This window comes from Cervus canadensis, chromosome 2 (genome assembly GCF_019320065.1).
Source record: "Cervus canadensis isolate Bull #8, Minnesota chromosome 2, ASM1932006v1, whole genome shotgun sequence".
NCBI lineage: Eukaryota > Metazoa > Chordata > Mammalia > Artiodactyla > Cervidae > Cervus > Cervus canadensis.
Window position 1 is genome coordinate 14,853,304 of NC_057387.1, and position 23,546 is coordinate 14,876,849.

Sequence of the window (23,546 nt, forward strand, 5' to 3'; positions counted from 1 at the left end):
CTCCCTGAGAGACTTAGGGCAAAATAGAAAAGCACCGGTGATTTGGCGTCTCCTGGGGTGAGGAGGGGCATGGGGTAAAAATACAGGCGGAGGAAATCAGCGGTCCTTTCCCTCAGGAAAGAGGACTCAGAATAAACCTGCTGCTGCCTCGTAAACACCCCCTGATAAAAATGGCTACAGGTGTTACCCGGGCAGAGCAGATGGGCGCCGCCTTGGCATCAGCGGCGGTGGTGGGGGGCGGAGTGCCTCTCCTTGGGATGGAATTGACAGGGTTTCCCGGGCGTCCCCGAGAGCCCGCGCCCCCGGCTCAGCCCCAGTTCTCCCCTCCCACCCCAACTCCTTCTTCTCGGGGATAAATAAGGATGAGTGTGTGCGCGAGAGTGTGAGTGCGCGCCCCGATGGAGAACGGCGGCGGCGGCGGCACCGGCTTTAGCGGGGGAGCTGGCCCCGCTGCTCCAGCCTCGGTCCAGTCCCCAGGCGGAGGAGGGGGCTTCCCTCCCCTAGCGGGCTTGGAAATCGCGTCCTCCAAGGGAGTGGGGCTTGAGGAAGGTGGATTTCTGTCAAAGCTCTGCTTGCTGGGAGCCCTCCTGCTGCGAGCTTGAAGGCTTGGAGACCTGGGGAGTCATTGGGCAAGTGGATTTTTTTCCCCCCACTCTACCCTTCACCCGCAGTTTACTTGTTGGTGTGTGTGTGTGTGTATGTGTGTGTGTGCTTGCTTGTTGCTTGGATTTCTCTACTTATTTGTCATTTTGGGCAGGGGGTGGCTAGGCTGGCCAGCGGGTAGCTGGGAGGGGCTCAGCTGTTGGGGGTTTCAAATAGAGCTTGTTTCAGGCTGGGCACAGCTGCTGTGAGACTGTCACATTCCTTGTTGAAATCCAGCCACGAAAACCTGGGAGGTGCTGATCGGATTTCCCCCATTCCCAGCCTCTCGCTCTCTGAGCTGGGGATGGCTAGATCTGCCTGCTCTAGAAAGGGGTGGGGCAGACCTGTCAGAAGGCCTGAAGAGCCAGAATGAAGACTTCCAGGGGGAAGGTCCTGGCTGCTCAGAGGGCAATGCCCCAGCTCTGGGCAGCTCCCGGAAGTCGCCTTTGTCTCTGGAGGTCTAGGATTTGAGCCCCTCAGTGAGCTGGAGAAAGCGGGGTTTCCCCTGGAATCGCAGCTCACTTAGTCATTCCCTGTAATGAGCCTCTGAGTCTGCAGGTCTTTCTGCTTGCTGCCTTCTCCCGCTGGGCGCTCCAGGAGAGGGGGCCACTGGCTTCGGCAGGCCCGGCAGCCACCCTGGGCACAACCCCGGCCCCCCCCAGGCTCCCCCTGGGGACCAGGAGCCCTTGCTGGGGGAAACTGATGCAGGCCCAAGTGCTGGGGGCTGGGGAGAAGGGGCAAGACCAGTACCCTCTCTTTTAGTGAACCCCTGAGCTCTTAGGGGAATGGCTCTTCCTTGAGACAGCTCCCAGTGTGGGATCTGTCTGTGCACATTTGTCCTGATGGGGTGGGAGGGTTGCTGCTGGAGCAGGTGGCTCCCTGCTGGAGTATTCAGGGAAAGGGGCTTTCCCAGAGCCCGAGAAAGCAGACTCTGGGGCAAAGGAAAGTTGAGGTGATCCAAGGGGCTGGGCTTTGCCTAATATTAAACTGATGACCCTCTGGCTGATGGACGCATGGAGGGGAGCAGCAACCCAGAAAGTCTTGCTTGCCTCAGCTAATGAGGTGGCCACTTCCTGTGCACCTTGCGGTTGGTCTTGGTGTGCTGAGCAGGGCTCACTTTCACCTGCTCACCAGCCCTCCCATCCTCTATCCAACCAGGCTCTGAGTCATTATGGAACAAGTATTTTCTGGGTGTCTGTGTCAGGCCCTATGGGCCTAGTAGGGGGTTAGGGCAGCTATTGTCTCTCCTCTCCTGGAGGCAAATAGGGTTGTTTTAAAGAAGCAGAGCAGAGTCTGAGTCCCAGCTCTGCCATCTCCAGTGTGTGATCCTGGACAATCCATGTAGCTTCTTCGAACCTGTCTCCCCAGCTGTCAAGTGGGGAGAGTGGGATGCTCCATGAAGGACCTATTGCTATTTTTTTTTTTGGACCTATTGCTATTGTTATTGATGATGGGAGAAAAAAAGATGTCTTTATCCTCTGTTATTTAGCTCTGGCTTCGGAATTAGTTGGGGCCTTGATACGCTTGGAACCAAGACTTGTCAGTGGAGTGAGAAGTTGCATCTTGGAGGGGAGAACTTTGGAGAACGGGCTGGGTCTTCTGATTCACATGCATGCATGTTAAGTTGCCTCAGTCGTGTCTGACTCTTGTGACACTATGAACTGTAGCCCACCTACGTCCTCTGTCCATGGGATTCCCCAGGCAAGAATACTGGTTCTCTTCCAGGGGATCTTCCTGACTGAGGGATCAAACCCTAGTCTCTTATGTCTCCTGCATTGGCAGACAGGTTCTTTACCACTATTGCAACCTGGGAAGCCTGGAAACCACCTATAGCATGGGTCTGTTGCAGGGGAGGTGAACCTTTGTTGCTCAGCCTTGCAGAGAAAACGGATTCTGTTGTGACGAGAGGGTTTAGGTCAGAATGAAGAATCACCAGCTGGGGGAACTCAGAGACAGTCAGTGACCCTGGGGACGGATGGCTGACAGCCTCTTTTGCTGGAGAACTCTGTGTCTGGTTGGTTTGCTGACTGGTGTGGAAGCAGGAGGATGGACAGATTGGATTATTCTGTCCTGATGGTGACAGTTCCCACTCAAAGGCCCTGGGAGAGGGACACACTTTCTTTTCCCTAAGTGATGAAGATTGCTAACCTTGTGTTTGAGCTGCCACTTTCTGTAGTTTTCTGCTCTTTTTCATGGGGCTGTGGCCTTTATGTTTGCCTGTCTCTGGCTGCTATCTGTTACTGGGGGAGGAATTCACCACAGAGGCCTGGCTCTCTTGAGAAGAAACAGCGTGACCCCTGAGCATAGTCAGTTCATGCTAAAGGGCGACAGCGCAAGGAAGTAAAAGAAATCAGGATGGAATGGTCTTCGGCCTCCCTCTCGCAAGCCGCAGGTGATGATGGGAAAGGAAGGTGGGCTGAGGTAACAGGAGAGCTGTTTGTGATCACACCCAGGCCGTGGCTCCTGATGGTTATTCCCGAACCAAACGAGGGCGAGGTGTTTTCTTTATGGGTGGATTCACCCTTGAGGACTTGGCCCACGGTGGGACAGGGTCTAGATATCCTGTTGAGGAAGGAGTCTTAGTGGAGTCTTAGTCTTAGTATACTGCCTTAGTGCAGGTCAGGGTTAAGGGATGAGGATGTGGGGGTCCGCCTTGGCGTGCTTTATTTTCCTGCAGATCCGGTCTGAGCCACACCTGCTCCGGCATCATACACTGCCTGTTGTGCTCTTTCGGGGAGAGCTGGGGGCTCGGCGGCTGCCCCCTCCCCACCTTGCCATCCTGCTGGTGCCAGAGCTGGTGCTTCCGTCCAGCGGGGGCGTCATCAGTGGCCTTGTGTCTCAGCGGCCTCCGGTGTTGGGCGGTGGGCTCAGTCCCGGGGAGGCTGGGAAATGCTGGGGCAGCAGAGTGCCTGTTTTGCACAACCTCAAACCACTTCCCCACCCCCGGCCTCACAATCTGAGTTTCACCTCCCAGGCAGAGCCCATCCTCTGCCCACTCATGCCCTGCTCCTGCCGTCCCCCCCCCAGCTTCCTGCCTCTCTGCTCTTCCTCTCCCCTGGGGGCCTTGTTGCTGGGATCATCCAGGCCACGAGTGGAGGCGTGGGTATACCGGGCTTCCCCGGGCTGCCCTGTCTACTCCCATGTGTGGCTTCCTTTCTTCAGGCCGCCTCGTGGGAGGCCAGCCTGAGAAAGGCAGGTTTCTCTGCACACCCCGGGGAGCTCGGTCCCCTGGCTGTTCACCCTTCCAAGGGAGTGGGGTCCTTTAGGGCCAACTGGTAGCTCTTCGGTGACCTCACAGAGGTCTACCCCCAGCCTCTAGCTGGAATAATTGAGTGGGTTCACTGGTCCTAGCTCTTCTGTTCTCCTGCCCTCCCTGTCATGGAGGGCTTGTTTGCAGACCAGCAGCTGATGCTGGGTGCTGAGTGAATGGTCTACACCTCCTGCCAGACCCAGAAGCCGCTCTGGGGTAGGAGGGTGACTGTGGGGTGATGTCCCGGTGTTTGGGAGCAGATGCCACAGGGTACTCATGTCTGTGGTTTCCAGCATGTTGGGAAGGTAGGAAAAGGTCAGATTCCTCTCCCTGGAACCTCCCTGTGGGACAGGGAGCAGAAGGCAGGAGACTTTTTTTTTTTTTTTAATTATTTATTTGGCTGCACCGGGTCTTAGTTGCAGCATGTGGGATCTAGTTCCCTGACCAGGGATCGAACCTGTGCCCTCTCCATTGGCAGCACAGAGTCTTAGCCACTGGACCACCAGGGAAGTCCCAGGAGACTCTTTATAAGCAATTGGCTGGAGGCAGGCACCCGGGGAGCCAGCCACCCAGGCCTGAGGCATATATTTTTTGATCACAGGTCACACCCAGTGTCTTGGCCCAAGGAGGTCAAGAGAGAGACTGGGAGCGTGAAAGCGAGCCTGTTCTCCCACCCAGGGTGGTGGTGACTCTATTTATAACCTTGGTGGACAGTCTGCAAATGAGTCAAACGTTTGTAACCCACAGAAGGGACAGCTAACTTTTATATATGCTGCTCTTTTGCGTGTCATGACACTATTTATAACTGTCCCGGGGGAAAGACTTCATAACACATCCGGACTTCCTTTCCCCACAGGCAGCGCTCCCTGCTGCTCTGGCCCTGGCATCATCGCTGGGGCATTTATCGGCTGCATGGGCTCGTTATAAGCCTGATGCGTGGCCTTGTATTTCCCTTATTGAGCTTGCAGGAAGGGGGATTTGTGGGGCCAGGGTCCACAAAGATCTGCTCTAAAACATAGATGGAAAAGAAAAACAAAATGAAAAGAAATTGGAGTAACCTCTGTTGAAGCTGAGGCCTGGATGGAGATGTAAAATCAGAACTGAGAGCTTTGGCTTTGTTGCAGTTATTTGTAAGCACATTTGGGGGAGAAAATGAGTATGTGAGAGGGAGAGAGAGGAGAGAGAGAGAGAAGGGGTGGTGAGGGGCGGCTGTGTACTGATTACATACTGCCTTCCGCAGCTCAGTGGCAGGCGGACCAGCACATTCATTCATTTGTAGCTGTTTTTCTTCTCTTTCTTTCAAAACCCCAAAGGGGGAGAGAGAAAGAAGAAAGTCTTCTAGTCCTCTTTAAATAATGAGGGTGGGGAATTCTAAGACTGCACTGTTCTTAGGAGCTGTGGGGAGGAACATTCTAGTGCCTTTTTTTCTGGTGAGGAAAGTCCGGAGAAGGCTGTTGGGTTTTGGGGTGCCCCCTCCCCCTCCCCTGTCATTCCACCCCCAGGAGCTCAGCTGGGATCCGAGAGAGCAAGGGTGGAAGGGGGAGCTGGGGGCAGGAACCACCCTGCTTCGTCTCTGGGCCTGGCCCTGCAGGGGCCATGAATGCTGGGTGACAGGAGTGGGGAGGCAGGGGACATTCGTGCCCCACTGGGTAACCTTCTACTGGAGAGTCCTGGAGGTAGGGGGTGGTCACAGCCCCCTGCGTAGATGATGTCACGGGGCCAAGCGGACACTGCTGGTGGGTAGCAGGACTGGATTAAGAACCCAGGGCCATTAGACTCCGAAGTTTAGGCCTTTCTGCTTGCCTGCCTGCTGCTGGAGAAATTGCTTATCATTCTTAAGAGACCAACCAAGGTTTATGGGCCTGAGAGCTGTGATGCAAAATGTGGGAATGGGAGAAACTTTACCGAGGGCCGAGAAGTGGCTTGATGGAGGGTGGGTACCAGTGCAGGCACCCAGAGGACACAGCGTGGGCAAGACGGTGAGGGGGCGGGGTCCTGGAGGCAGCCTCAGTCCAGGGTGACATGTGGACAGGTCCACGGTCTGTCCTCCGCTGCCTCCTCACTCGGAGGCCCGGTGATACTGCTCTGGGGCGAGGCTGGCAAAGCCGAGAGGGCAGAGGTGTGGGGATTACAGGAAGAATAGCGGTGTATCCTGCAAGGGCCTGGACCGGGGGGGCTCCTGCCGCAGGTCTGCAGAGCTCGCCCTCCACTCCCTGGGAGTCAGCAGGACACGGCCGTGCATGGCTGCCTGGCCTCCGGGCCCTCCTTTCCTCTTCCCCAGCTCTGACTTCAGGGCTCCTTATTGGAGTGACCCGTGTCGGCTCAGCATCTTACGTCTCACAAGGTATTTCCATGTTTGTTCCTCAGGATCCCCACCTCCGCCCCGGGGGTCGTTTCAGTCTGCAGTATCTCACAGATGAGAAAGCTGAGCTGTAGGGGGGTTAAGTGGATAACTCCTGGTGCCCATGTGAGGAGAGATGGGTCTAGAATGAAAGCTCAGGTCCCTAGTACCCTACTCATCTCTCTGTTCCAAACCCCACCATAGACCTCTTCTGGGGATTTGAGTGAGGGAAACTTCAAGGGCTTCCCCATCCCTGCTTCTAGAACTTTCTTCTGCATCTGTGAGTCCCAGTTTCCTACTTATTTAGCTCTCGTCAGCAGCAGTTAGTGTTCAAGGAAGGCCTATCTTTGCTTTAAAGGAGCCCTGTAGAGGTCCCTCCACCTCTTGCTTCTGGCATGCTGTGTGGCCTTTGTCAAGTCCCTTCACCTCTCTGGGTCTCTGATTTTCCAGCTTAAAAATGAGGGCTGAACTCGGATGCTGAGCTTCTTTCCTGCTCCAAAACTTTCCGATTGCACTGAACATACATTTGTCCTGGCTTTATCACCAAGATGCCAAGCCATAGTCTTCCAGCTCCTGTTCTCAAGGGGTGCTGGGCCTGCACCCAGGCGCGATCCACCCAGGCTGGGCTGCGGTTTCTGCCAGTGGTGTTGGGAGTGCTGAGAAAGGATGCAGTCATTCGGGATGTTGGGGGGCTCCCTGTAGGAGGTGGGATGGCCCCTGAAGGGTTAGACAGACCAAGATGGCAGGGTCACGGGCAGTGGGCCTTTCTGAGAGTGAGAACGTTGGCAGCCAGGGTGGCGGGTGCAGACGGGAGGGAACAGAGCAGGGGCGGCGTGGAGGTATCCCCCATGTGGTGTCCACGGCGCAGGCAGGGAGGAAAGGAAAATCTGGGGTTTAATATCTAGTTGATGACTGTAATTGCCAGGGGCTTGAGTGCTGAAGACCCGCAGCTCTTAGAGGTGATACCGGTTGACCAGAGGTGGCCTGGCATGGCAGTTGCGGCCGTGGGCTCTGGGCTCATATCTAGACTCGGCAACCTCCTATTGGTGGGTCCTCAGGGAGTTTCCTGAACCTGGGGCCAGTTTCTCAGATGTTCAGAGAGAAGCAGGCCTGCCCATAGCATACATGGTACCCAGGTCAGAGCTGGGCATACTCTAAGCCCCGACGTTCACCAGTGGTTGCTTTTGTGAGAGCGGTGTTTAGAAGATGCTCCTGTTAGCCCAGAGTCCCCACCACCCTGAGAGCCATGGGGGGGTCGGGGGTGCGGATGCACACATCACCCTCCACCCAGGTGGCTGTAGAAAGGGGCTCTGGAAGGGGCGAACACATGTGGAAATGCTGCCTTCTCATGAAATCAAACGACTTCACTTGGGGTCCTGTTTCTGACTGGGTCCCTGTGGGTAAGTCTGTAGAAGAGGGAAGCAGGCTGTCCCCTGGAAGGTGGGGCTGCGGCGGTGGCCCGGCTTGGGCTTCTGGAGCCTTCTAACCTCATGGGACCCAGTTATTCTACACTCAGCGTCAGCAGTCTGTGGCCTGGGCACAACTCATTGGGTGTGGACCTGCAAACTGGACAGGTGGAGAGAGATCAAAAATAAGCCCAGGGAGCCAGGCCAGAGGCTGAGAGGACCGAAGGAAGGTCATGGGGACACGCAATGACGAGGCAGAATGAGGCTGAGAGCATGGGGTGACAGGGATAGGGCCAGCCAGGAAGCCTTTCTGGGATAGAGCTGGGCAAGAAAAGAAAGGCTTTCCTGATGTGTCTTCAAGGGAACACAGCTTTTTGTCCTCCAACACTTGCAATGGGGTACCTTCTTGAATCCGAAGGTCGTAGGGGCTTGTGAATCAATCTCCCTAAAAAAAAAGTTCTCTCTACCCTTTCTGCTCTGCGTGCGTGCTAACTCACTTCAGTCATGTCCGACTCTTTACGACTCTGTGGACTGTAGCCCGCCAGGGTCCTCTGTCCATGTGATTATCTAGGCAAGAATACTGGAGTGGGTTGCCATGCCTTCCTCTAGAGGATCTTCCCGAACCAGGGATTGAACCTGCGTCTCTTACATCCCCTGCATTGGGAGGTGGGTTCTTTACCACTAGCACCATCTGGGAAGCCCCCTTTCTGCTCTGGCAGGTGGTAACTCTCCCACCCAGGCGTCAAGGAGCAGAAAGAGCAGTTGGGTCAGGGAGGGATGTACCAGGGGATTGGGGCTCGCCCTGTGTGGAAGCCATTTTTTTTTCAATAGGCCTGGTCGCAAGGTAACCAGAGTTGTATTCTGAGCAGAGCCGTGTTAACACTAAATGAACAACATGCAAATGATGTGTGAAATAATATGCAAATTGGCATCTGTTATTTTTGAGGCAGCGTGTTGGGCATTTTTCTTAAAGGACAGGCATTGTGCTCAGTGTCAAGTGAACAGGAAACTGTCTTACAGGATGCTCCCCTAGTAGCTGAATGGGCTGGTACCTGCCCCTCAGGATTCACGAGCACCAGACTGGCCAGCCAGCATCTTCAGGAATCATTGGTGTTTAGCTTGAGCTGATAGACTAAAAAGCCCAGGAAGCTGGGGGTCATGGCCAGGGCCCCCTGGCAGACAAGGAAGGGGAGGAGGCAGGTGATCTGGCTGATTGTGGGCAGCCGGGAAGAGACTGTGCCAGGGGCTAATGCTGGTTGGCCATAAGGCCAGTGACTCACAGTCTCTGAGCCTCAGTTTCCCCATCTGTAAATGGAGAGAGTGGCGTTCGCCAGCCCAGTGAGAACTAAACGTGATAATGGTTGGGTAAGTGGCCAGCCCAGTGGCTGACACATCCCGAGCTGCCAACAAATGGCAGTTCTTCCTAGCGCCTCTGCCTGAGTTGGCACCTGCCCGCGTCCTCGCACGGTTCCACCAGCAGGGATTTTTGCACAGCCTTTTCTCCCTTTTAAGAAGATTTCTGATTTTAACAAATTGGGGCTTAGCCATTTTCTCTCTCTTCTGGCTTCCATCGGGGAGGATGTTGGCTTGCTCAGCCGGTCCCCAAATAGCTCCCACAAGTGGGGATGCCCAGAGCCACGGACAGAGGTGATGTCACCTTCCTCCAGGATGAGGGCTTGGGCTGGGCATGTTGCTGTGGGTTGGGCTACTGCCTGTGGAGGGGCTCAGAGCTGGATGGCATTGACAGGTTGACCCGGAGAGTCCTCCTCTGGGGACAGCCACTGGCGTATCTGACCTGGTGTGGTACCATAGCTCCCTGAAGGGCCAAGCTCCATGGACCCACCATGTGTGTGCCAGCCTGCATGACATGGCCCCTGTACAGGCCTCCCACCTGTGTGAGGAAAGGGCAAAGACCATCCTCCTCTTTACAGGACCCCAAGGCCCAGAGAAGTTATGTAACTTGTCCGAGGCCACTCAGCATTGTGAGTGGAATCCAGGAATTCTGCGGTTTAGTCCCACTGAACACTCGCTATATGGCAGGCCCTATTCTAGTTTCCAGGAATGCAAAGGTCTGTGCCCTTAAGGATGCAAATCAGCTATAGGGGTGTCTCCTCAGTGAAATGTGTTACTATCTGCATTCTCTTTCTAGAAGGGTTCAGACTTTTAACACAGACCTGGATTCAAATCCTGGTCATGTGCTATTGAACTGTGTCACCTTGAGCAGTGGTCTCTTTATCTGGAAAGAGGGATTATAATTCCTTTTGCTGAGGGTGGAGGTGGAGGATTCAACTTGGCACAGACCTGGCTATTAGGGACTCTTTTGTCTACACTGCTCCATGGCAAGCTTTGCCATGCTGTTTCTTTTGAGAGTTCAGGGGCCATGGGATTGTAGAAACCCTTTAGAGTTGGGCCCATGACTCCCTACCCTTCCTGCTCTGGGCTGGATTAAGCATTCAGCTCTGTCAAGATGCTCTCCCCTGCTCCTGAGGGGCTAATGATGCTGAGCAGGGTGGGAGGACGTTTTGGTACAAGAAGCCAGACTGTGTGCCAGTGATGGAGAGATCCCTCAAGAGTAAAATGAAATTGATGTGAGTAGACAGCAAGTTCAGGATGGAGCTTGAGTCATGAGGGTTTCCTCGAGGGTGGGGGGGACCATCTATGATGCATCTGTTCTCAGCAGCTCAGCAGAATGCCCCGCTCTTACAAAATGGAAACTTCTTTCCGCTTTCATGAAAATGACTCCAAAGCAACACTCTTAGTCAGGAGTGTAACAAGGAGCAGATGGAGGAGTAGAGGAAAATGAACATATACCAGGGCCTACTGTGTGCTTTTATACACCTCCTCTCATCTAATCCTCTCAACAATCCTTGTTTTACAGATGACTGACCCAAGGCTCAGAGAGGTTGGTGACTTGCTCAGGAGCTTACAGCCAGGAAGCAGTGGTCTTGGGTCTCAAACCCAAGAGTGGCAAAATGCAGGCCTTGTGTGGCAGACATGTTTTTGCAGATCACCTCCTGGCCCGGGGCTCTTTCAAGCCAAAGAGCTGTTCTTGTTCTCTCCACCCTTGCCCGCTGTCACTGTCTTTCCAGTCTCCTCGGAGCCTCAGTGGATGATTTGAGCTCTGGAGGAAGGGGTGGAGGGGAGGAGAGAGAAGGGGAGGATGTCAGCTTGGACACAGGGGTCTGTTGAACCTTCAAGAGGCCTGGGCACGTTGCCAGGGAAGACTGGGCTCTGGGGCGGAGGATGGCCCCTGCGGGCTCTGGCAACAATCATGCTTTGGTGTTCTTGTCCCAGCTCTGCAGCTGCCCGGCTGTGCAACCTAGGTGACAAAGTTGACCTCTGTGAACCTCAGTCTTCAGCTCTGTGAATAGGGATGACGATGTGGGTCATGAGGAGCCAATGAGATGAGATCCAGTGCTGAACTCATGGTAAAGGGCTGGGGCAATGCCAGCTGGTTTTTATCATTAATTTTCTCATTGTACAACCTGAAAACTCCAAACACAGACGTAGTCTCCAAAACCCAGAGGACTAGATAGAGTTCCTGACCTTGTAGACCCTTCCTGGCTGGACCATCTGTGGCTGGCCTGGCCAGCAGGCATCTCCCTGGGCCCATCCCATTTCATGAACAGTCCAGTGCCCCCCTGCCCCCCCACCCCATCTCCCCACCGTTGGTCCCGCTCCCAGTTTATCCCAGGACCAACCCCACCCCAGCTTCACAGGCCCTTGGTCTTTTGTGAGTAACTCGACTCATGAGGCTTGACAGGTGCCAGGTTGGCTCTGGGAGTTCAGCACTTAAGACATGGAGCTCCAGGTTGGTGGGGAGGCTGGTGGTGAACCAGTCATGACAGGTATGGTGGGAGTTTTGTAGGAGACAGGACCACACACATTTGGGTCCTTGATTTGACCCATAAAGCTGAGACTGAGTCTCCCATTCCTTCTGCCTGTTCCCCTGCCCTCTCTTCCCGCAGGTCCGTCTCACCTCGCTGCTCTCATCTGCCCTTGTATCCGGCTCCCAGCCACCCCCTGCCTCCCCTCTGTGGCAGCATAGCCTGGTGTTACAAGAGCAGGCTTTCGCATGACAGATCTGCATTTGAACTCCCTACTGCCTGTGTGACTTTGGGCAAGTTGATCCAATGCTTTGATTCTCTCTCCTTGGAGGTTCAGCTTAACCCTATTTCTGGGGGCAGTTGTGAGGATTCAATGAGGCACCATGGTATGTAAAGCATATGACATGGATTTTGGCCCTTGCTGAGCACCAGTGAAGCCTGTGGGTGAAGAGAAAGGTCCTGGACGAGGAGGGAGAAAACTTAAAACTTGGTTTCTGGGCCTCTGTTTTGTCATCTGGAAAATGGGAGAAGTGAGGTTGATGATAATTTTTCATTTGGCCACTTTAAGGGAGGAGGGTCATGAGGACCAGATGGACTTAAGGAGTGAAGGGGAAGAAAGCTGTGATGCCTTGCGTGGAGTGGTGCTTGGCTGCTCATGTTTTGGGGTTGGGGAGGTGTGCTGGGGAGGTTTTATCTGCCTACCCAGGAGTGAAAACCTGCGAAGGCATTGTGGCTAAGTGGATTTTCTCACTATCAGGAGACAGCTGAGAGACAGACCCTTCTGGCTAGCCTCCCTGCCTGCTGCCTCCTCCCTGCAGGCCAGCCCTTGGCATGAGGCCTTTTCGGCTCCTGAACCCTCCTAGCAGCAGGGATTTAATTACTATAATGTAAGTAGCCGTGGCTCAAGGCCTTCTGGCGGAGGGGAAACAGATTTGTCTTCTCACTGGGAGAATAAAAATCAATAGGAAGGAAAGGCAATGTACCTTCCCCTGGAGTGTGGGGCTGATGTGCGGCTTTCTTGGAGGTGTGGGGAGAGCGGCCTGCATGGCAGTGGGCAAGACACAGGGTCTGGTTCAAGGACCTTTGCTTCTGGCTTTTGTCTTCAGTGCGTGACTCAGCAGAGCTGCCTCTGTTTCCCCAGTCACATGTCAAGCCCCTCCTGCGTGCCTTGCACCGCCCTTTAGAAATTTCTAGCCGAGTAAGGAGCCCAAAAAGAAAAGTAAATAACTTTATTGATTCAGTAAATAGTTATTGAACAGGGTTGTTCTAGGTACCATAGCTATAGTAGAAAGAAGCCAAGGAGATAAAAACCCTGGCCTCTGGAACTTACATTTTAGTAGGTAAAACTGACAATACACTATATGTTAATTATACTTTATGTTAGATGGCAATAAATGATGTGAAGAAAAAGAAAGCTGAGATGGGAGAGCTGGGAGTTCTGAACGAGTTGTAATCTTAAATACATTGGACGGTCTCACTGAGAAGGTGACAATTGATGGGAGATCTTTAGGAGGTGAGGGAGGGAGCCCCAGGGGAATAGGAAAGAGCAGTTTGAAGGCACTGGGTGAGCAGTCATGCCTCAGACATTGTCTGAGCAGCTCTGACCAGTACTAATATAGTACAAGCCACATCTGGAATTTCAGATTGTCCAGTCGCTATATTAGAGAATGGAAAAAGAGAAATGTGAAATTAATGCTAATGGTACTTTCTGTTTATCCCAATGTAGTAAAAAGTATTACCATTTCAATGTGTCATCAATGCAAAAGATGATTGAGATAGTTTAGATTCTGTTCTTCCTGCTAAGTCTCTGAAATCTGGAGTGTTGTGTATCTTACAGCACATTTCAACTGGACGCGAAATTTTCATTGGAGATACCTGATCTGTATTCAGAGTTCATAAAATTCACAGAAAAGTAGATGCACATACTCAGATTGCAGCAAATATATTTAAAAGTTTTCCAATAGATGAATGGAGTGTCATTTTTAGAATAGGTTATTGAAGATGAAATACATTAAATTCTTCTGCACTCACCACATTGCAGGGCTGCAGTGGACATGTGGCCAGCTGCTGCTCTGTTAGTGCAGGTCTTGTGCAGTGAGGCTGAGTTGGGGAGTGATGGGGACGTGGAGGAAGCATGAAGGGTGTGAGGTCAGAGAGGAGGCGGGTCTGACTACAGGGCTTTGCAGGCCATGGTGAGTTTGACTTCCACCCTGGGTTAAATGGGAGCAGATGGAGGGCTTTGAGTGAAGTAACAGACTCTGACTTACATTTCAATAGGGTGGCTCTGGCTGCAGTGATGGGAGCAGATGAGGGGGCAGGGGCAAAGGTACCCAGTTAAGAAGCTGCAGTCACAGTCCAGATGAGGGGTGGTGGTGCTTCAGGAGCAGCCCGTAGCAGTGAGATGGTGAGAAGTGGTTAACTCCTTGGCATTGTTGCAAGGAAGGCATTCCTGATGAACTAGATGCAGGGGTATGATAGTGGGGGAGGTGATGGAGAAAGGGAAGGTCAAGGATGAGGCCAAGATTTTGGCCCAAGACTCAGTGGACACGAATTTGAGCAAACTCCAGGAGATAGTGGAGGACAGAACAGACTTTCATGCTGCAGCCCATGGGGTCACAGAGAGTCGGACATGACTTTTAGCGACTGAACAACAATATATAAGGATGGAATTTCCATTAATCACAGTGGAGAAGACTGTGAGAGAAGCAGTTTGGGGGAGAAGATGGGAGTTTGGAATTTGACTTGCTAGATTTGAAATGTGTCAGTTTCAATATACTGTGGATAGCATGGGCCCTGAGGTTGTGGGAGGTCAGAGGCCTGGGGCGTGGAAGTCTTCTGCCCAAACCCCTGCACCATGACGGATGATTCCCCTCCCATTCCCAGGGGCAGTTCGTGGCACAGCTGAATTTTAAAAACATTCAAATAAATTCTCCCTGCCTCCAGCACCATCGATGCTTACTTCCTGAAGGTCACTGGAAGTTGCTAGGGTCTTCCGAGTCAGAGTCATATTTCAAGGTCACATCTCCCTGCTCCTGGCTGATCCCAGAACAGTGTGATGAATAAAAAAGAGTCATATGCGGTCAAGAGCTCTCCCAGCATGCTGGGAAGGCCAATTTTATGGGAAGTTACTAGAACAATACAAGACTCTGAAGCCACGCATTCCTAATTTCCCAGCACTGGAACTCTGTAAGAATGTGGGGGAAGGGATTAATTAGGGGTGGAGAGGGGGAGACACGTACTCCAGGTCTCTCAGCCAGGGAGGAGGAGGAGGAGGGGCCTGGCCTCTGGGGAGCCCCAGCCTCATCTTCACCAGCCATGTGACTACGTGCCAAGGGCTCTTAGGGACCGTGCCAGGCGTGGTCACACCTGTTCCTTTTCCAGCTAGGAGGAGGGTTAGGAAAGGGGGTTAGAGTGACTTGGAAGGGCTTCTCCCAATCCTACTGGTGTCCAGCCCTGGGACCTGGGCCTGGAGAGTGAGGGTCCTGGGACCTGTGGACAGAGGCCACGCCATCCTGGCAGCCTAGGCCTGCGGGGCATGGGTCTTTTGACTCGGGTCCAAATCCAGAGACTGACCATTATTCGGTGAAACTTCAGTGATTTGATCTTTGAGTCTGTTAGTGCATCTGTTGAATGGGGGTGATGATGCCTGCCTGGGCAGCTTTGTGGAGTGATGTTAATGAATGACCTTAGTGCTGAGATGCGACACTTAGTAAATATTGATATTTAGTAAATGTTGATTCTCCTCTTCCTTCTGCAGATGTAAGAATTGCCTGTGGAGAGGCCAGCTCTGCCCTTGGAATGGAGGGAGGTGGTGCAGAGGGTAGTGGTGTTGGAGTGAGGATGCCCAGTTAGCACTGAGAGAGGAAAAGAGAAGGAAGCACCTGTCTGAATGGGAGAGAGTGAGGACGAGGGGTGGGGAGTCTCCTCCCCCCTGAGGGAGGAGAGGTTGGGATCTCACCCTGTGCCTTTAGATCGAAGCTGTTGAGTGGGGTGACTTTGCTCCCCAGAGGAACACTTGGCCATGTCTGCAGACATTTTTGGTCATCATGACTAGGGGAAGGCTGTTACAGATGTCTCATGGGTAGAGACCAGGGATGCTGGTAAACGTCTTACAGCACACAGGGCAGTCCCCACAACAAAGAATTACCCGGCCCCAGTGTCAGGAGCACCGGGGCGGGGAAACCCTGCTTCAGATGACTCATTCTCACAGGCTTCTTGTGAGGAGGCATGAGAAGATGGATGAGACTGCTTTATCAGCTGGAGTGTTCCACTCCAACCCCTCTCTCCCCACACCCTTTTCTCAGGGGCAGCCCCGCGTCATGAAGGGCTCTGGACCAGGACTCGGAAGACCTGAGTTAAAGGCCCGACTCGGTGGACTGTGTCCTTGTGTTTGGTCTCCGTGTCCCTCACCCTTGCAGGCCTCACGTGTAATTGGGACGGGGTGTCTCCACAACGGTGGGCTGTGGTGTGGACCCCGTGGGAGCCTGTGTGGGGAAGGCGCTCCATCAGCTGGGCTGTGCTGGCAAACGAGGGTTTGGAACCCCCCACCAGGATTGGAACCTTTCCACATTTGCCTTTCCGTGAGTGATCCTTTAGGAAAGGGGAGTCCAGGAGCGCCTCTCTGCCCCTACAGGACCACATGGCTGCTCCCCCAAGGCCTGCTCCATCTTGCTTCTTGTTTTGTGTGTTCCCGAACAGGTGGAGCTGAAGTCTCCTTTTGGGAAGATGGAATTTGCAGGGAAATGCAGGGTTATTGTTTCTGTGTCGTGTGAGTGGGAGACAGAGCCGGTTGAGTGGCAGATTCCCTGGCAGGGGAGAGTCAGCTGAGTGTGCCAGCCTGGGCATGGCTAGAATCCCTTTGGGGTGAGTGGGCCAGGATCCCCCGGTAGTCCCCTTGGAAGACTGTTTGTTCTGAGCTCAAGACTGACCACAGGGGAAGACAGGCCCCGCTGATGGGGAGGATCCACATTGATGAGTGGAATCTCTGAGGGTGTTCCGGGCAGACTTTCCCCGAGGCCCGTTGGTGTGCCAGGCATAGGCCCCAGAAGTGTTGGGGGACAAAGAGATGGACAAAATGTGCTTGGGGCGGGTGGGTGGGTGGGTGGCCAGGCTGCCACGACTCTGAGGAGCGGCAGACTGTGACAAGGGCCCTGATAAGGTGGGGCATTACACTGAGGGCATGCCAGGAAACTCTCACATCTGGAGGCGTCTTAGAGGAAGTGGGGGTGCAGGCTTCATAGGTAGGGAGGGCTTCATGAGGCGAAAGGGAAAGAGTGTTCTGAGCTGATGGCACAGTGTGGGCAGAGGCCCAAAGTGGGAGTGTGCCCGGTGCTCTCAGGGAAGGACAAAGGAGGTTGGTTTTCCTGGAAGTGCTGGGAAGAGAGGACTGGGGACGGACATGGAAGCTGCCCATGGGGCTCATGCACCAGGCTGAGCACCAGGCCGAAGAGGCTGCACTTCTCTCTGAAGGCACGGGGAGCCATGGGAGGTGTCTGAGCAGAGGAGGGGCGTGATCAAGCCCCAGCAGAGGATGGGTTGTTTCTAAAAGGAGGGAGCTTGAAGCTGGGAGGCTGGTTAGAAGGTTATTGCAATAGTTCTACAGAAGAGGTGAGGGCTTGAACCAGACTGAAGGCAAAGACGGGGGAGGAGGTGTGTTCATTTAGCATACTTAGTGTTAGTCGCTCAGTCATGTCCAACTCTCTGGGACACCGCAGACTGTAGCCTGCCAGGCTCCTCTGTCCGTGGGATTCTCCAGGCAAGAATACTGGAGTGGGTTGCCATTTCTTCTCCAGGGGATCTTCCCGACCCAGGGATTGAACCCAGGTTGCCCTCCTTGCAGGCAGATTCTTACTGTCTGAGCCACCAGGGCAGCTTCACATTTCTCCACCCTGGATGTTGTGTGTGAGGATCACGGCGAGCACTGGGCCCTATTCCTCTTATTGCTCTGCTCAAAACCAGCGCCTTCTTGGAGGATGGGAATCCGTGAGCCTTGAAGCAGCCCGCCAGTCCCAGAGCCTGCACCCGCCACCCTGGCTGGGGGGCTTTCCTTCTGGAACCCACAGGGCTCAGCCCTGGCCTCCTGCCAAGCCCGAGGGAGATGGAACACACCCTCTTCCTGCTCGTTTTCAAAGACAGGGGAGGGATCATGGCAGCGGGCCGCAGCCAGCTCCGCCTGGGCTCACATCACCGCTCGGGTGCTGACAGGCTGTGCTCGTGGGCAAGTTGCCCGGTCTCCCTGAACCTCAGCCTGTGCAAGTGTGAAATGGGGGTCACGGTGCTCAGGCCCCGGGGTGTTGTGAGAGAGGATTAATAAGGACACAGGTGTAAAGTTCTTAGCTCAGTACATGGCCACGATTTCAATTTACAAGACACGGTAACAGACTGGCGTGACGGGGCGAGGAGAGCAGGGCCCTGTGGCCTGTGATGGAGATGGAGTCCTGGGAAGTGGTTGACATGGTGAGTTCTGTCTTAAGGGTGTCACCTCTGAGGGGCTGGTCCGGGGGGCATCCCAGGAGGGTATCCTGCAGGAATTCGGTGATGCTGGGGGTCTTCCAGCTGTGGGGTTCACAGGAACCGCCCTGACTAGTTAGCTTGGAGTCAGCTTTCCAGAACCCCAGTGTCACTGTAGGTGGTCCCAGTATGAGGCTTGGGAGCTGGTCCTCAGCGCCTCCCTCCCAGAGACTGGCTCCACCTCTGCCCAGGGTCCCGCTGGGTCTTGGCCCAGCACAGGCTCCAGAGAGGAGGAGCCCTGCGTTTGGGATCAGTGATCTGATGCCCGCCCCGGCTCTGCCCCTTCCCTGTCAGGGTGACCTGGGCAGTTGTGTGGGCTCTCAGGGTGGGGGGTCAGCTTCCTCATCCACGATGTGGGGGTGATTGTGGCAGGATCCGTGAACTGAGGTCTGGGGAAACCTCCTGCGGGTGCCTGGCCCATCGGAGCTCTCAGCAAACATTTGGTGAATGAATGAAGGCAAGCCTGGGCAGGAGGCAGAAAGGGATGTTGAGGGGTAGCCCTGAGGAGAGGCCAGGGAGTAGGGTGGATAGCGAGGGGATGGGCTTGATCCCAGCTCAACTCCTGGCTTTGCCACTTGCTTTCAGGATGTCTACCTCATTACCACCGTGTGTGGGTGGTAGGGACAGGAGGTTGGGCTTGGGGGCCACCCTCATGCCCACCTCCCCACGTGGCGATGGATCTGTAGGGATAAATGGCACCAGGGAAACATGCAGAGTACCCATGCATTCCTCCTTCAGGAAGCACGGTAGGCAGTTAGCGCAAAGTTGCCCCCAAAGGGTGCTCCCCAAATGCTTTTATTTCCCCAGTTGTGGCAGTGCAGAGAGCGGGGGTCCTTCTGAAGGCAGATGTTCTTGCTGCCCTGGCTGCAGGTCATGTATTCCTCTGCTCTTTCCTCTTCTGAAATGTGAGCCAGCTCTGTAGACACTGGCTTCAGCCACCCAAGGGCAGTGGCGGACCACGGCCTGGGAGGGACTGCGGGAGCCATCTGCTCCTGTGCCCACGATGAGGGGGTATACTGTGTGGAGAATGTAAAAAAAATAAGTAAGAATAAATAAAACCAACTAGAAGTCATTTTATTACCACCACGCGTGTGCTCTTAATAAGGTCGGTGATCAACTCCTCCCCCCCAGGGCCAGAGGCTGTTCCCCGCTTCCCCCCACCACCTCCCTGGTATGCTCTGCCCAGTGGCCCTCCAGAAAAGAGCCTCAGAGCTGTCGGTGGCAGGAGAGGAGCTCACGGAGCCCTGGCCGAGGAAGCAGAGGTGGTCTGGAGAGTAAGGCATTTATGATGGTAGTGGCAGCGTGGATTTGGGGCCCAGGAGACCTCACCAGGAAGTGAGAGGAGAAGGGGGTGGGGGATGTGGGCAGTGGAGGCGCCTGCTGTGAGCTCAGGCACTGGGGAGGCACTGTCCAGGCCCTTTGGTTGTGGGCAAGGCGAGGAGTGTTCCATCTCCCTCGGGCCCAGCAGGAGGCCAGCGCTGAGCTCTGTGGGTTCCAGAAGGAAACCCCCCAGCCCAGCGGCTGGTGCTAGCTGGTGCGGGCGTGTGCCACCCTGCTCTATGGGACTGGCGGGTTGCTGCCCATCCTCTAAGGAGGGGCTGGTCCTTTAACTGGGGAGGGGAGGAGTCGGAGCTACCCTGGGGGCCGGGGAAGCTGGAGGGGTTTGGAGAAGGCAGGAGACACGCTGGGATTCACAGTTCTCCACCTGGCAGAACAGGGATGTGCATGAGAGTCAGAATGAGTGCTTTTAGGGTTTAATGACCATGACTGAACAGGTTTCCTTGCAGGGTTGAGGGAGGGGCCCATGGGGAAGGATTGTGGGAGCATCTCTCCAGACTGCGGAGGCTCAGTGGATGTTCAAGGGGGGACAGCTTGTCCCTGGGGCTGGCTGAGGCACAGGGGTCTGTGACTGAGGTCTGGCAGGGCTTGGCCCCCTTTCTCCCTGAACTCCTTCTGAGGGATTGGCAAGGCCCTGGTCTGTTTTGGAACCAGATACCTCCGGCCCCTGCTGCATCTGAAGCAGATGTGTGTTCCTCCAGATGGACCTCTGTGGTCCTGAGTTGGTGGGGCCCCTGCAGTGAGAACAGAGACCTCTGGGACTTGGGGGCATGAGGGTCCCTCTTTTGGATCTCCTTCCCAAAGCAGGTGCATCTGGTTCCAGTTGGAGCCTGTTTGGAACCCATGAGTGGGCTGATGTGTGGCTGTCTGGGCGTGTGGGGCTGAGCAACCAAGCTAAGCCTAGCCCACAGGCATTTCCCGGAAACTCACGGCACCATCGCAGTGTTGCCTGGGTGTTGAGGAGTTGACAGGAGGTAGTGTAGGAACAGCGGACAGGTGTAATCTGGGTGTTGACTCTGAACAGTTGGTCCCAGGCGCCAGAAGAGCTGTGTTGAGGAGGATCCTGAGGTGCAGTCTGAGTTTGGTGGGAAGAGTCCTGTGATTGATTCATGATGCCTATACCGGGCAAGGAAGGATGGCCAGGTGGCAAGTGGTAAGGTATTTGCCCTCTCTGGTATGGTGGAAAGACAGCCTATGTTTGATTTTAGGTGAGTAACTTTTACCTCTCCGGGTCCTTTATCTCTAAAATGGGAGTAACATGTGGCACTTCCAACTTGATACCATATTGTGGGGACTGAGAGAATGGAGTGAAAGCACTGGATGAAACATAAACAGCGACACAGGTGCAGAGTGGGGTTTTGTTGTTATTCAATCACCCTGGACTCCCAAATGGCCTAATAATAATACTTTCTGCAGTCACTGGACCAGACCACATCATGGTCTGATGGCTGATGGGTACCTGGCACCCACACCTTTTATCCCCTCTTGGTCAAAGTGTCAACAAAGTGTTTGGTCATGTGTCCAGTTGGGGGTCACTCATTTCTCTCACTGACCCTCTCCCCAACTTAAGATTTAGAGACTGTTTTCATGTTTAATAAGGAAAGGACAGAAAAATATCTCTCCCCTTGACTCTTACACTCCATTAAAGATAGCAAAATTGCTTTATAAAGTCTGAAAGCCTGACAAGAGCACATACTAATAACGCATGAATTATGCAAATCTGTGTAGTCACTTGATTTGCATAATGGAGGGGCTGGCAGAGGGCTGGGGAGGGGAGAGGGTGGGGTGAAGGCACCAGCCCAGATCTGTGTGTGGCGGGGGACACCCGTTCTCTCCTCCTTCCGCAGAGGGTGACTGTTCCTCAGCCTTCCCCTGCTGGCCCTGCATCTGCCCCTCTCCCGCCTGGCTGCACGGCCATCCCGCCCCTTCACAGGGGTGTCACCGAGGCAGGGGCACGCCGCCCCGTGCTCCCCTCTCAAGTGGAACTGGCTTCATTAAATCTCACAGCAACCCCTCCCCGTACAGACAGCTTTCCCTGGGAAGTCCCCCGGGTCATTATTTCTCCAAACTGTTTTGTCTCTCAGAGGTCACAGACTCCGTTAAGTGCCGTCTGGAATTGTAACCACGGCCAAGTGCCTTTTTTTCCGGCTCTCTGGGAAGTGAGGGTGAGGAGGCGTCTGCAGAGGAGAGCTCACCTGGCCTCCTTGGTTTCTGATCATTGCTTGGAAGGGTTTGGCCCCCTGGCTGTCAAGCGGGCTCCATCTTCTGCTTTTCCCCCCGCCCGCCCCAAGCCCTTGCTAATCTTTGACTTCAGCTTTGATGAGGGCTGAGGTTGGGGCTGGGGGTACTTGAGGCCTGGCTCCTGTGGGTGCTGCCTGGGAAGCCTGGGCAGCTGGGGCTGCCCAGACTAAAGGGGTGTAAGGCAGCAGCTGCAGAGGTGGGAAGGTGGGAGGGGCTGGGCTGTTGGCTTTTCCAGAAAGCACAGGCACTTCCCTTTCTGGGTAAGGGGGATGTTCTGCCTGGTGGCTGCAGGCACCAGCCCTGGATGGGGAAGGAGCAGGTGTATCCAGCTTTTGGAAAGGCTGCGCAGCCTGTGAAGGCTCCCAAACAGGCTGGCATTCAGCTCAGCTCAGCATACTTCTTAGGTGTCTCGCTCTGTAGGCCAGGGCTTGTGTTAAGTACTAGAACCATGGAGATAAAACAAGTACTTGCAGTTCTTACTGAGCTGATGAAGAAGCAGATCAACCCCATGATTTCGGGTCTGAGGACTTCCCAGGTCTCCTCTCACCTACTGGCTCTCCAGGGCTCCCGCCCTTTCCCGGCTGGGCGTGCCCGGCTTAGCACCCGCGGTCCTGTATGATGTACCCACACATGTACACCCTTGCCACATTTCCCCCACACTTGGCCGTCCTCTTGGGATCCTCTTAGGCCAGGGCTTTGTTCTGGAGAGAACCTAAGTGGAATTGTCAGATGAAGAAGAAGCAGAACGTACTAATCACATTACTCCTTGAGAGGTCTCTCGCACACACTCAGCCCGCTCTCTCCAGCCCCGCCTGCCCCTGGGGTCTGCTCCTGCCGGGGGCTGGGGGATACTCTTGAGCAGGAGAGCAGGGCATGGGAGGTAGATCTGAAAGACTTGCTGCAGGAAGTCTGGAGTGAGGGGGGCTCCGTGTTGGATCACAGGGGTGTGAGCTGGAATCCTGACTCCGTCACCTATAAGCTATACGATATTTTTTTGAGTGTCAATTTACCTCATTAAGAAGATGGGGGTTTCTGAACCATTTTTTTGGTTCAGAAAGGGACTTAATATTTTTGAGTGTCAATTTCCTTTATTAAGAAATTGGGGGTTTCTGAACCAACAACATTCTGTTAAGCAATTATTCTTCAATTAAAAAATTAATTTGAAATTAAAAAAAAGAAAATGGGGATAATAGTACCTTTGTGCTTCCTAAACTTTGCTGCATTTTGGAATCACCTGGGGATCTTTGTTGTTGTTTAGTGACTACATCGTGTCTAACTCTTGCGACCCCATGGATTGTAGCCCGCCAGGCTCCTCTGTCCATGGGATTTCCCAGGCAAGAATACTATTTCCTTTTCCAGAGGATCTTCCTGACCCAGGGATCAAACCTGTGTCTCTGGCATCTCAGGTGGATTTTTGCCACTGAGCCACCAGGGAAACCCTTGGGGCTCTTTAAATAATGCTGTATGCTTTGTCGCTCAGTCGTGTCTGACTCTTAGTGACCCTATGGACTGTAGCCCACCGTGTCTGATTTCCAGCTTTTGACCTTCTGATTTTGTTGGTTTGGGGTGTCACCTGCTATCAGGAAAACTCCCCAGTTGATACCAGGCTGCAAAGTTGGAAACCTCTCCTCGTAGAGAGGAGGACTAAAGGAGGTGACGAAAACACGTGGGAAAGACTTGATAAATGGAGGTGATTATTTTTTAATTCAGTTTCCTGCCTCTTACTCCATTTATTGTGGGATCTAAGGGAGAAGGAGGGTTTTCATTTCTACTCCATACTGAGTTTGCCCTGAGTGCAGGCCTTGCATGGCCGTCAGTGGCCCTTCTTTTTACTAGAAAAGCCTCTCCCTTCCCCTCTCACTGTCTCTGCAGCCCTGGGACAGGCCGATGGCTGCCTGACAGTCTCCAGGGAGTTCGTGATCAGACCAGGATGCCTGAGAGGGGATCCAGAAGGAGCTGGAGGTTGATGGTACCTGACCCGACCTCCATGA

General features: G+C 54.1%; 1 protein-coding gene and 1 non-coding gene across 4 annotated transcripts in view; one reads left to right on the forward strand and one right to left on the reverse strand.

Annotated features, from left to right (window-relative positions):
- KCNN3 (potassium calcium-activated channel subfamily N member 3) overlaps nucleotides 1-23,546 on the forward strand; it is a 169,529-nt gene that overhangs the window by 1,759 nt on the left and 144,224 nt on the right. Inside the window, exon 1 of one of the 3 annotated variants that reach the window (XM_043455215.1) lies at nucleotides 375-629. The exons of the other annotated variants lie outside the window; for them this stretch is intronic. The gene's annotated coding sequence lies outside the window, so the exon portion shown is untranslated. Of the gene's footprint in view, nucleotides 1-374; nucleotides 630-23,546 lie in introns of those variants that run through there. 3 annotated transcript variants of the gene reach the window in all.
- On the reverse strand, nucleotides 4,329-4,401 carry TRNAG-GCC. Its single transcript has one exon. It is a non-coding gene; the product is annotated as a tRNA-Gly (tRNA).